General features: G+C 34.5%; 1 protein-coding gene across 2 annotated transcripts in view; it reads right to left on the bottom strand.

The window, feature by feature from the left end:
- SRBD1 (S1 RNA binding domain 1) overlaps window positions 1–13,235 on the bottom strand; it is a 224,846-nt gene that overhangs the window by 101,626 nt on the left and 109,985 nt on the right. The window lies entirely within an intron of this gene.

Raw genomic sequence — 13,235 nt, 5'->3', positions numbered from 1 at the left:
AATACCATACAAACTGCAATGAGAATACTGTCTTATAGCTGATATTTGTATGGGGATTGCCATTTGTACAGCTTATCAGAAATTTTACATTAGAGTTCTCCTTTACGATATGACATGCAAAGAAACATCATCTACTCTAAGTACACACAATACATGTGGCTCTATACCACGTGACCATGTAGGTGTCAATATTCAAAACCAGAAACATGTTAGGACTCACTTTTTAATCCACTCTTAGCAACCTCTCTCTTTCTCTGCTCCTCAGTATTCACTTCAATTGTATGAGGCAAATTTAACGGATGACATTTAACATACTGCCCCACTGTAACAACTGAATATTGAGAAGTATAATGTGGAAAAGTTAGTTTGCTATCCCCATCTTTGGAGAATTCTTGAATAAATTTTTATGACAAATGTAAGCCACCATAACTTGGAAAGATTATTCTGGGGAATGTGAGGACTTCTCTTTCTGCAACCAAGATCTACTATCTTAAATTTAAATAGAAAAAAATAAACACTACAACTGAAAAGCAAGCTGCTCATCCTGTTTTTCATCATCACCATCATCGTGATACAGTAAGAGCTAACTGAGTGCATATTATACACAAAGCAAAAAAACACTTTACAGACATTATCTCATTTAACAGAGTAGGTTCCATTTTGGGGATAAGTAATAAGCCCAAGATCATATAGCTGGAAAGGAACTGAGTTAGATTTGGACCCTAACCTGCTTGATTTCTAAGTCTGAGCCTTAACTAGCACAACCAGGTAACCCTTAAATAGTTTCTCAAACTCTCAATAAAATGAGAATTCACACTTTTGTGCCAAACAACAAATGCAACATATTTTCTAAGGAAGAGCTATTTTCCTAAACAAAAGATCCAGAATAACTCATATCTCTCTTCTTTTATCTTTATCTTTGATCAAAAGGTAAAGTGGATTGTTTACTTATCTAAAGCAGAACTTAAGGAGATATAGGAGTCAAATATGTTCCACAACTTCAGAGACCAGCTTTAAAATTAAAAGGTAATACTGCTTTTTCTCCAAAATAAGATTTAGATTATGCTTATCTTCTAATAATATAATGATCAAGGAGAAAATGTAACGTTAAATAAAGCTTGTGGTGAAGAAAATGTAGTGTGACATAATAATGTGATGTTAAAACTAACTTAAGAAGTGATTTTTTCAGTTCCGTTATAGTGGCATTTCCTAACCAGGGGCCCTTGGACTACTGGGCAGGGAGAGGCAGGATTAATCAGAACTGTACGTAAAATGTTTGTGTTTATATACATTTCTCCCCTAGGAATACAAGCTCTAGCATTCATTGACTACTTAAAAGAAATTCATGACCCCCCAAAAGGTTAAGAAACGCTGCTTAACCCAGGATAAGAATATTTAGCAACCAGCCATGGAAAATTCAGTTTTAAATACAAATCAACATTCAATCTAAGAAAGTCTTTTCTAAAAAGACAAGAGTATCCATAAAAGTACAGGCTAGACCTATTATTAAGAGAAAAGAATATTTTTTCAAATATCACCACAGATTTATTTTCTATCATTTCCAGAAGCCTCCAAAGTTACAACAATTTAAATAAAAGGAACTTAAATGGTAAATAAAAATTCCAATTAACTGTGGTTTTTAGCAACCGGGTACCTGAGAATTTGCCGGGCTCTTGGAGGTTATAATTTTCAATAGACTGAGGGAAACTATTGCAAAGGAAAACACTCAGATAATAAATATTCCTCCAAATACCATACTGCCATTTCTTTTAAACAGAGGAATACAAAACAGATGTGACACATTGCACCCAAAGATTTTGGATTAACATTAATATTAAATCAATACAAAATGTAGTAAATTTCATATGCTTTAGCTACTGAATAGTAAGTGTCTGTAAATAGTTCAGTGCTCAGCATAGATCAGACATCTTAAAAACCTAAATGAACAGAAAAACCTCAACATTGAGTACTTCAATATAAAACCTATAAGGACCAAAGAAGTATATGTGACAAGAATTCATGAAACAAATCAAACTGGGAGAGGTGATGATTTTTTTCCAGACGTTGTTAAGAACAAAAGCTATAATACCCTCCCTTTTTCATTCCTATTTAAGAGTTCAAGAACAGACACTTGCCAAAAGTATACTAGATTTACAAAAACACTTTCTGTTTGATGGGAAATTTTCCAACAAACTATTGGGAAATTATTCCAATTATCTCTAATATATTTTGAAGAAAGCAAAAAATAACTTTATATAAAATTCATATATCTAATGATTTAATATTACATTTCACGAAACAAAATTCTCACCAGTACAAACAAATTAGGCTCAAAATTCTAGCAATTTGATTATTTTACGTATTTTGCCATGAAGCAGATAAGACTGAGCAGAATTTATTATTCGGGGGGATTTTAACTGCCACAGTTGTAATTCAACTCATTATTTACAGATTATTACAGTACTCAGAAGGTCCTCCAAATTGCTATAGTTGAGACCCTCACCTAAACCAATACATTAGCATTTCAAGTTTTAGATATAAGAAAGTACACTTCAGAAGCTACCATTGAATTTACATTTTACCAGATCTATAATATGACAATTCTCTATAATTGATAATTAAAAAGAGATTTTATTTAATTAAGCACTATTTTTAGGATTTTTATTTTAAGGAAACAAACCACACACTTATAAACTAAAAAGCAAATAAAGTACTCACAATATCAATGCATTCACTTTCATATTTTTTGACAAAAACCTTATGAGTTAAAAATGCCAAGTTTTATTTAATTAATTTATTTTTTTGAGACAAAGTCTCGCTCTGTTGCCCAGACTGGAGTGCAATGGCGCGATCTCGGTTCACTACGACCTCCACCTCCCAGGTTCAAGGGATTCTCCTGCCTCAACCTTCCAAGTAGCTGGGATTATAGGCGCCCACCACCACGCCCGGCTAATTTTTGTATTTTTGGTAGAGACGGGATTTCGCCATGTTGGTCAGGCTGATCAGAATCCCTGACCTCAGGTGATCCACCCGCCTCAGCCTCCCAAAGTGCTGGGATCACAGGCATGAGTCACCATGCCTGGCACAAAAATGCTAAGTTTTATCTTAGGTAAAATTCAATGGTGTTACTTACAAACGTGAATCATTAATCAATATAATTTGTTTTCTTTACAAAAGATATATGTTTAAATAATAGAATTGATATCGCTACAGTTTACAAGTCTTTTCTACCATGACAGATTGCATATTGATGGACCTTTTAAAACTAGGTTTCCTAAAACATTTCTTACAGTGACTATTCATTCTGACAGTAAGGAATGTTATTATCATTATTATAGTTTGCCAAATTGAGACGGGAAGGTGAGATTATTTTCATGAGAAAGAAAAACTAGTTTTTTTTTTTTTTTTTAAGTTATTGGGCTAACAGTTTTCACATTCATTTACAAGATTTCATGAAGACTCTGCATGAATTTCTTTTCTTCCCATTTCTCAAGTATGCAAATAACTTGGTTTTTCTGATTTTTAAAAAAATTACATGCTTTCTTATGTTAACAGAAGAATTTAATTTAAAGGTAATTTGCTTAAATAAAAATGCAGTTATTTAGTAAGATACCAAAAATCAACTGGGATATAATTTCTCAATATTGACTGATATGTTTTTAATTCTTTGCAAAAGTATATTAGAATTCTTCAAGCTCTACAAATATCTAGCATCTTCCTCTTTTCCTTCCTTCTGCCTATCAAAAACAAATGTATTAAAAAGCTACTATGCCAAATGCCTAGCTCATCTCAAAGTTTTAAAAATAATTTATCTAAAAAACATTCTTCCAACTTGTCAGACTGAGAAACGTATCATGAGAGGTTAAATGACTTGCACTAGGTTTCTCAACAAGTAATAGAAAGCACTAAAAACATGAACCAACATAAATCTTAATTATTTGCATATGAGATAACCTGTTCTGAAGTATCAAAAGAATAGCTGTTTGTATTTTAGGGATAGGAGACAAGGCCAAAAACTAAACTACCACAAATAATAAGGGCTCTAAGATTTAACGCTTAAAGGGTACAGCTTACTTCTAAGAAAGTATCAAAGCAATTTTAAATTCTTTTATTTAATGATGAATTATCATTTCAGGGATTCTCAAATGAGCAATATCTAGTCACCTTAAAAACTTAGGTAGGGCCGGCACGGTGGCGCACGCCTGTCATCTCAGCAATTTGGGAGGCCCAGGTGGGTGGATCACCTGAGGTCAGGAGTTCAAGACCAGCCTGACTAACATGGTGAATCTCGGTCTCTACTAAATACAAATACAAATAAAAATAAAAATAAATAAGCTGAGCGTGGTGGTGCATGCCTGTATTCCCAGCTACTCAGGAGGCTGAGGAAGGAGAATTGTTTGAATCTGGGAGGTGAAGGTTGCAGTGAGCCAAGATTGTGCCATTGCAATCCATCCTGGGCAACAAGAATGAAACTCCATCTCAAAAAAAAAAAAGAAAAAACTTAGGTAATCTAGTGAAGAGGACATAGGGAAACAAGCAGAATCATGCCCTGTCAAAGACTTTCAAACTGTAGAACTCTTGGATGGTAAATTGAAAATCAGATCAAAAATCACAAAAATGTACATCCTCTCTGAACAAGCTATTATATTTTTAACAATGTATGTGAATGAAATGTAAAAATTCAAAAAAATTAAACCGCACTATTTATGATAGCACAACTGTGACTGAAACAAAGTGAAAAAAATGCTTATCATTAAAGGGTTCATTTAATTATACTGTCATTAGAAATTATTATTATTAAACATTTTTATCTTATGTAAAATATTTATGATAAATTATTACGTTAAAACTGGGTAAAAGAAAAAAACAGAAGGCTTATGTAATATGTTAATAGTATTTAAACATGTATTATTACTTTAATTGTATTCTTGTTTCTTTTTTTCTGCAATAACCATGTAATACTCACATGTAATCAGAAAAGGTTTAAAATGTAAGAACAATTATTAATTGGACAGGGAATCATATCAGATAATGCCCAACTTTTTTTTTAATCCACCAAACTTTCTTTTAAAGTTATTAAAGTTATTGTGAACTTAAATCTGGGTAAACATTATCATTTGTTTGTAGAAGATCTCAAGCAATGACATTTTATGATATCATTATGATAATACAAAAGAAAGATAGCTAAGCAGAAAAGTTCTGCAAGAACACGTTCTCAACTTTTACACACAGGCCATATAAGAAGCAAATGAATGATAAAAAAAAAATCTTATAAGAAAATACATATTATACATCCTAAAATTTCACTTGGTCCTTGCCCTCTTGAATTTTACTTGGCCTCCCAAGTTATCCTTCATGATCACTAAGGCATAATCAGCTCACTATCTACGATATAAAAGATGTGAGGTGACACAGCAGTACGCCAGGAAAGTAGTATGTATGAAAAAATACTAAGGGCAAAATATGGTGAGGCAGAAAAAGAGAAAGAAAACACACAACCTCCTTATTTCAATACCAAAGGAGTTTACCTTTGGATATGTAACACTAGCACCATCTGGTGGAGGACAAGTTAGAAGCAATTCTTCAATTACCAGTGTTTTGTTTTTGTTTTTCTAAGTTTGTTATGTTTCAAAAAAGATGATCATTTTCCACAGAGAACAACTCTAGCAGTGGTACAGTTATCACACAAAGGATCCATACCAAGCCTGGGAGAATACAAAAAGTCTAACAACCAGAGGATCTAAGCATACTCCCAGATGGACATCCTATCATATCTTAGCTACAGAGCAATCTTTCAAAAGAACAGAATTCTCTTGGCTACTTCTCTTTTGGTGCCCCATACCACAGTGACGAAAAAAACACTTTACAACCACAAAAGAAACCTAAAATGGACAGATCCGAATTACCAACTAAAAAGCAGAGCTTTAATTTGGACTTTGGGGTTCCAAACTTCACAGAGATGACAAACTCAATGGTACCTTCAAATGTCATCATGGGGAAAAGCAAATCAACAAACTGAAGGAAAAAGAAGATGGAAAGTTTGTCTCCTATTTGTAGATTAAGTCCCTCTACTAAGGCAGAAGAAATTTCGACAAAGAATGGCATAAGCAGAAATTGTCGTTTCCCATTACCTTCCACAGTAAGCATCTCACTCTCTCTCTCTTCCCTCCCTCCCCGCATTCTGCTTTTCTTTTTCAAAATCCCTCTTTTATCTTTTTTCTCCACCTGTATCTGATACCAACATAAAGCTGTTATAAGTACTGCATGGCACCACTAAGGGAACTGAAGAAAAAAACTGCCACACGACCAACTACAAGACCTGCTGCATAAGTGGCATTAGACTAGGCAAGAGGCAAGGGCCTGGTTGACTCTGGGACAGGAAAAGCAGGCTCACAGAGAGGAAGGAACAATAATTGTGGAAGAAACCGTTATTTGCAACAGTACTATAAACATTCCAGGTTCACCGCTAACAAGATACAAAACCTAAGGGGGCAGGGAATAAATACTGTTCTAATTTTATAATTAAAATGTTCTTTGGTCAACATTTTGAAATGTATTGGCTTAAAAAACATAGTACGTCAACCCACCTGCCATCTCCCCAAAACACCGAAAAGTTGCTTCTACTGATTCTTGCAGTTAATTCCAAAATTATCAATTTCTTATGTACTCAAATTTGCATTTACTCATATAATACCAGATTATTTGCATTTGTTTATACTTTTCAAGTGCAACTTCATTCAGATACAAGTTGCACAGAGAATTCTGAAGTTTTCTTAATGAAAAGTTTGCTTTATTTACTCTTCTACTGCTCCTATGTCTTGTTTTTTATTTTTAGCTTAAATGCATCTGTGGGAGTTTGTCCAGTAATAAATATGAGAAGTTCAGATTGCTATGGAATAGATTTTTTAGAATAAAATATATTGCAAATTATTCTACTCCATCATTATCTAATAACATGAGAGAATTAGCCAACTTAGAGAATATTCTAGTATTTTGCTATATTTTCCCAATAATACTATTAAAAGCATTAAGAAAGAATGATAACAGAAAAGAAAATCCCAAATAAACAAACAGAAAAAAAAGCAAAAGGAAAGAACAGTAAGAAGTAAATAATAATTAAAAAGAGAAAGACAGAAGCAGAGATATACAGAATAATACAGATATACAGATATACAGAATATACAGATAGACAGAAGCAGCCCAGTTCTTCTCTACCTATAGTTGAATATAGTTTTGGAAATAACAATGGTTTCTGCTATATTCACTAATGTTTCTATACTGTACTGTTAACATCTCAGTGAACTCCGCTAACAAATGACATACATTCATGACGCCATTCCTCACTCCTCCCTTTCTCCCTTCTCTTACATTTGTTTATCCCCCTCCCCATGAACTCTACTTCCCTCTGTACTTATACCTCAGCAGGAGTCACCACTATCCAGTCAAAGGAGACCCTATCTACAAACTTCATCTAACATACTCACCACCCAGTCACCTCCAGTTTGGATCTTGAAGCTCTATTCTGGAGCAGCCTCAACTTTTAAAATTTCTGTTGGCCACCCAGCTAATGCTGAAAAAAAAAAAATCCTGAAAACACATGCTATGTACAGATCAGCCTCTTTCCTAATCATGGTTTTTAAAGTACACTGAACAGATGGAGGGAAAGAATGAGTTGCTCAGTTCAGCCAGCTGCTCCATTTACTTCTTTATCTATAGTCAGATCTTTACTTTTTTGGGATCACTGCACATTTCTGACTCTGCTATATTACACTGTGTAAATATTTAGGAGACATAATTCCTTTCAGGGATCTAAACTTCTACTGTCGTTATGGCAAATGAACCTGTTTATGCTACGTTCATTAACTAACAGCAAGCCTAAAAGAACACAGGGATTTACCAACATATGGTACACAAACATCACAATCATAAAGCTTCTCACAGGGACATATCAAGAACATGAAAGGCCAGTTTATTTTTACTCTCATTGCCCTATAATTTCCTTTAACTCTACTAGAACAGTCCTTAATTCAAACCTTTCTTGCAGTTACAGGAACAGGGTAGACTGAATGTACATAAATGCTACCAAAAACAACCCATACTTCCATTTAACTTTCCTTGAATCTAGAGCAGTAATTCTCAAACTGGAGCCTACATCAGAATTAGCTGGAGGGTTTGATACAGACTGCTGGGCCGCACCCCCCCAGTTTCTACTTCACTGTGGCTAAGAATTTGCATTTCTAAGAAGTTCACTGGTGAATTAGATACTTCTGGTCCTGGGACTACTCTTTTTAAGGTTTGTTGAGGTATAATTTACATTGCATAAAATTCACCCATGTTAAGTGTATATAATTCAATGACTTTTAATAAATGTTGTACAACCATCACCAAAATTCAATTTCATATTAATTTTTTTTAAGAAACTGCCAGCCGGGAGTGGTAGCTCACGCCTGTAATCCCAGCACTTTGGGAGGCTGAGGCTGAGGTGGGCAGATCACGAGGTCAGGAGTTCAAGACCAGCCTGACCAACATGGTGAAACCCCATCTCCACTAAAAATACAAAAATCAGCCGGGCATGGTGACACGCACCTGTAATCCCGGCTACTTAGGAGGCTGAGGTGGGAGAATCGCTTGAGATCGCACCATTGCACTCCAGCCTGGGTGACAGAGTGAGATTCTGTCTCAAAAAAGAAAACTGCCTAGGTGCAATGAATGAAGGCTCCAGTTTGTTCATATCCTTGACAATACTTGTTATTTGTCTGCCTTTTTAGTATAGCTATTTTAGTGGTTATGAAGTGGTATCTACTTATAATTTTAGTTATATTTCTTTAATCATTAATGATGCAAATCATTTACTCAATGTGCTTATTGGCCTTTTCTAATCTTATTTAGTGAAATATCTATTCTGCCTATTTTTAATCGGTTTGTCTCCTTACTAGTGAGTCATAAGTGTTCTTTTTGTATTCTAACTACAAGTCTTTTATCAGATACAATATTTGCAATTATTTTCTCCCAATTTTGGTTTATCTTGTCATTCTCTTAATGGTTTTCTGAAACACGAAGTTGTGTGTGCTCATTTTGATTTTTGAAAATTACTTGATACATAACTGTTCACATCCTTGGGGTATTTTTGGGGTACATGTGGTAATTAGATACCTGTATATAATGTGTAATGATCAAATAAGGGTATAAGTGGGATATCTGTCACATCAAACATCTATTTTTCTTCATGTTGAGAACATTACAATTCTCTTCTATTTAAAAATATATAATAAATTACTGTTAATTATAATTTCCCCACTGTACTACTGAATACTAGAACTGATTCCTTCTATATAACTTCTTCATGCCCCCAACTCTAGTGACTACCATTCTAATCTCTATCTCCATGAGGTCAACTTTTTTGTCTCCCACATATGAGCGAGAACATGCAATACCTGTCTTTCCGTGTCTGGCTTATTTCAGTTAGCATAATGGCCTCCAGTTCCATCCATGTTGCTGCAAATGACAGGGTTTCATTCTTTTTTATGGTTGAATAATATCCCATTGTGTATACATAACACATTTTCTTTATCCATTCATCAGTTGACAGATACTTAGATTGATTCCATATCTTGGCTAATGTGAATAGTGTTGCAATAAACATGGGAGTACGATATCTCTTCAATATACTGAGTTCCTTTCTTTTGGATATATACTCAGCAGTGGGATTGCTGACTTATATGGCAGTTCTATTTTTAGTTTTTTTTTTTAGAGAAACTGCATAGAGTTTTCCACAATGGCTACACTACTTTACCTTCCCACCAACAGTGTATGAGTGTTCCCATTTCTCCACATCCTCTCCAGCATTTATTTTTTACCTTTTTGATAACAGTTATTCTAACTGTGGTGAAATGACAGCTCATTGTGGTTTTGATTTTCATTTCCTTGATGATTAGTGATGCTTAGCATTTCTTTAATATATCTAGTGGTTATTTGTATGTCTTCCTTTGAGAAATGTTTGTACAGGTCTTTTAACTATTTCTTAATCACAGTATTTGTGGGTTTTCTTTTGCTATTAAGTTGTTTCACTTCCATATATGTTCTAGTTATTAATCCCTTTGTGATAGTTTGCAAATAATTTCTCCCATTCAGTAGGCTGTTTCTTCACTTTCTTGATTGTTTCCTTTGTTGTGCAGAAGCTCTTTAGCTTGATGTAATCCCATTTGTCTATTTTTGCTTTGTCTGTGCTTTTGAGGTCTTACCCCAAAAATCTTTGCCCAAACCACTGTTCTGCAGCATTTCCCCCCATTGTTTTCTTTTAGCAGTTTTATAGTTTCAGGTCTTACATTTAAGTCTTTAATCCATTTTTAGTTAATTTTTATATATGGTAAAAAATTGGAATCTAGTTCCATTCTTCTGCACATGGATATCCAGTTTTCCCAGCATCATTTATTAAAGAGGCTGTTCTTTCCCGAATGTGTGTTCTTGGCACCACTGTCAAAATGAGTTGGCTCCACGTGTACAGATCTATTTCTAGGTTCTCTCTTCTGTTCCATTGGTCTATGTGTCTGTTTTTATGCTAGTATCATGCTGTTTTGGTTATAATAGCTTTGTAGTATACTTTGAAATCAGGTAGTGTGATGCCTCCAGCTTTGTTTCGCTCAGCGTTGCATTAGCTATTCGCGGTCTTTTGTTGTTTCATTTGAATTTTTAGAATTTTTTTTCTACTTCTATGAAGAAGGTCACTGGTATTTTGATAGCTATTGCATTGAATATGTAGATCACCTTGGGTAGTAAAGATATTTTAACAATATTAATCCTCCCAACCTATGAGCATGGAATATTATTCCAACTTTCTGTCCTCTTTAATTTCTTTCACCAGTATTTTATACTTTTCCTTGGAGAAATCTTTCACTTCTTTGGTTAATTTTATTCTATGTGTGTCTCTGTGTGTGTGTGTGTGTGTTTGGTTATTCTGTGTGTGGTGTGGTGTGTGTGTGTGTGTAGCTATTATAAATGAGACTGCTTTCTTGATTTATTTTCCAGATTGCTGCTAGTATATATAAACAATATTGATTTATTTTTATTTTTATTTTTTTTTAAAGACAAGGTCTGGCTCTGTCGCCCAGGCTGGAGTGCAGTGGCACAACCACGGCTCACTACAACTTCCACCTCCCACACTCAAGCCATCCTGCCACCTCGGCCTCCCAAGTAGCTGGGACTATAAGCACATGCCATCATGCCCAGCTAATTTTTTTGTACAGACTGGGTTTCACCATGTTGCCTAGGCTGGTCTCGAAATCATGAGCTCAAGCAATCCACCCGCTTTGACCTCCCAAAGAGCTGGGATTACAGGCGTAAGCCACCACAGCTGGCCAATAATACTGATTTTCACATGTTGATTTTGTATTCTGCAACTTTACTGAATTCATTTATCACTTCTAAGAGTTTTTTGGTGGAGTCTTTAGGTTTTTAAAATAAAAGATCATGTTGTCTGCAAACAAGGATAATATGACTTCTCCCTTTCTAATCTGGATGCTCTTTATATCTTTCTCTTGCCTAATTGCTCTGGCTAGGTCTATGTTGAATAGATGTAGGAAAGTGGGCATACTTATCTTGTTCTGGATCTTAGTAGAAAGGCTTTCAGTTTTTCCCCATTCAGTATATTAGCTGTGGGTTTGTCATATATGGACTTTATCATGTTGAGGTATGTTCCTTCTCTACCCCAATTTGTTGAGAGTTTTCATCATGAAGGTACATTGGGTTTTACTGAATGCTTTTTCAGCATCTACTGAAATGATCATATGGGTTTTTGTCCTTGATTCTGTTGATGTGATGTATCACATTCACTGACTTGCACACATTGAACCATCCTTGCATACTTGGGATGAATCTCACTTGAAACACAAAACTTTTTAATTTAAAAAAAAAATTAAAATTTTTAATTTAAAATATTTTTAGACAAGATATCACTCTGTCACCCATGCTGGAGTACAGTGGCATGATCACGGCTCACTGCAGCCCCAAACTCTGGGTTCAAGCAATATTCTTGCCTTGGCCTCCCAAAGTGCTGGGATTATAGGCATAAGCCACTGTACCCAGCAGAAGTTTTTAATTTTGATGAAGTCTAGGACCACACTCTGAGAATCACTAGAATCACTGTTCTAAAGCCTCAAAAACTCAAAAGAAATACGAAGCCCTTGAAAAATGTGAAAGCTTAAGAGTTTTCCATCTGTACAATACATAAATATCTCTCATAGCTTCAACTTTTCTGTTTTGTTTTAGCAAAGTCTATCATAACTGGCATCCTAAATGTATTAGCCCTTTTTATAAAGAAAAGAAAACTTGCAACTGACTTTAATATATTACGGAATAAATAAATCTATTTTAATTTATTTCAGCTTCAGATGGGCCTGAGCTATCCCCTAGGAAGACCGGATGGAGTGTTCATACTAAAGAATATGGATTGCTGTGCCAGTGTTTTCAGAATCACTGGTCAGTCCTATGGCTTTTGACATCCTACTTATGAAAAATATAAGAAATATGTCTACTTTACAAATTAATAAGAAATATAAATGGTGCACTGTGGTAAAGATTACAGAGAACAAGCATATCATCTTAAAAATATATTTGATATATCTTGGCATTTTTGCCTAATTTGATTAGTCATTTTCACTTTAGAGCCATTTAAAATAATTCACATGCCAATTCAGCCCTTTCTTTGTTGAAAATCTATTGTACTTCAAATTAAGAGGAACCAAAGATGGCAGCTAAAGTTCAAATCTTGTCTTATACCATAATTAGCAATGGTATGAAACATACTTCAACAAATGTAAAACATGTTTGTTTCAGGTCAAAGTATTATTAAGGTTGTTCATTTCCAAGGTGAAACCCAAAATAATGCATGGCTTTTCCTTAGTGATTATCCACTTCCAAAAAGTAAATCCAAAGAGGAGGAGGCTTATATGAATGCTATTTCTCTAACCTAAGACATATATTCTGTGATTCTTTGGAAAAACTGTTCTAATAAGAAGAATCCAGTTAAAAGATAAAGATAGTTTAAATTTGCAACAAGAATCCTTCTTTATGTAATTCAAGTCAGTCTAGCTAGCCTAAGCAAGAAGCTTTCTTTACTGAAGAACTACTAAGCTTCTACTATAAAATATTTCCAAATATTTATGTTCCAATTCATGGATCTTATTAATAACATAAAAGTCATTAGTCCTCATTGCCTTCTAATTGCTCAAGATGGATTT

This window comes from Rhinopithecus roxellana, chromosome 17 (assembly GCF_007565055.1).
Source record: "Rhinopithecus roxellana isolate Shanxi Qingling chromosome 17, ASM756505v1, whole genome shotgun sequence".
NCBI classification, from domain to species: domain Eukaryota; kingdom Metazoa; phylum Chordata; class Mammalia; order Primates; family Cercopithecidae; genus Rhinopithecus; species Rhinopithecus roxellana.
The sequence above is the reverse complement of the archived record's forward strand: the minus strand, read 5'-3'. Positions and strand labels throughout refer to the sequence as shown.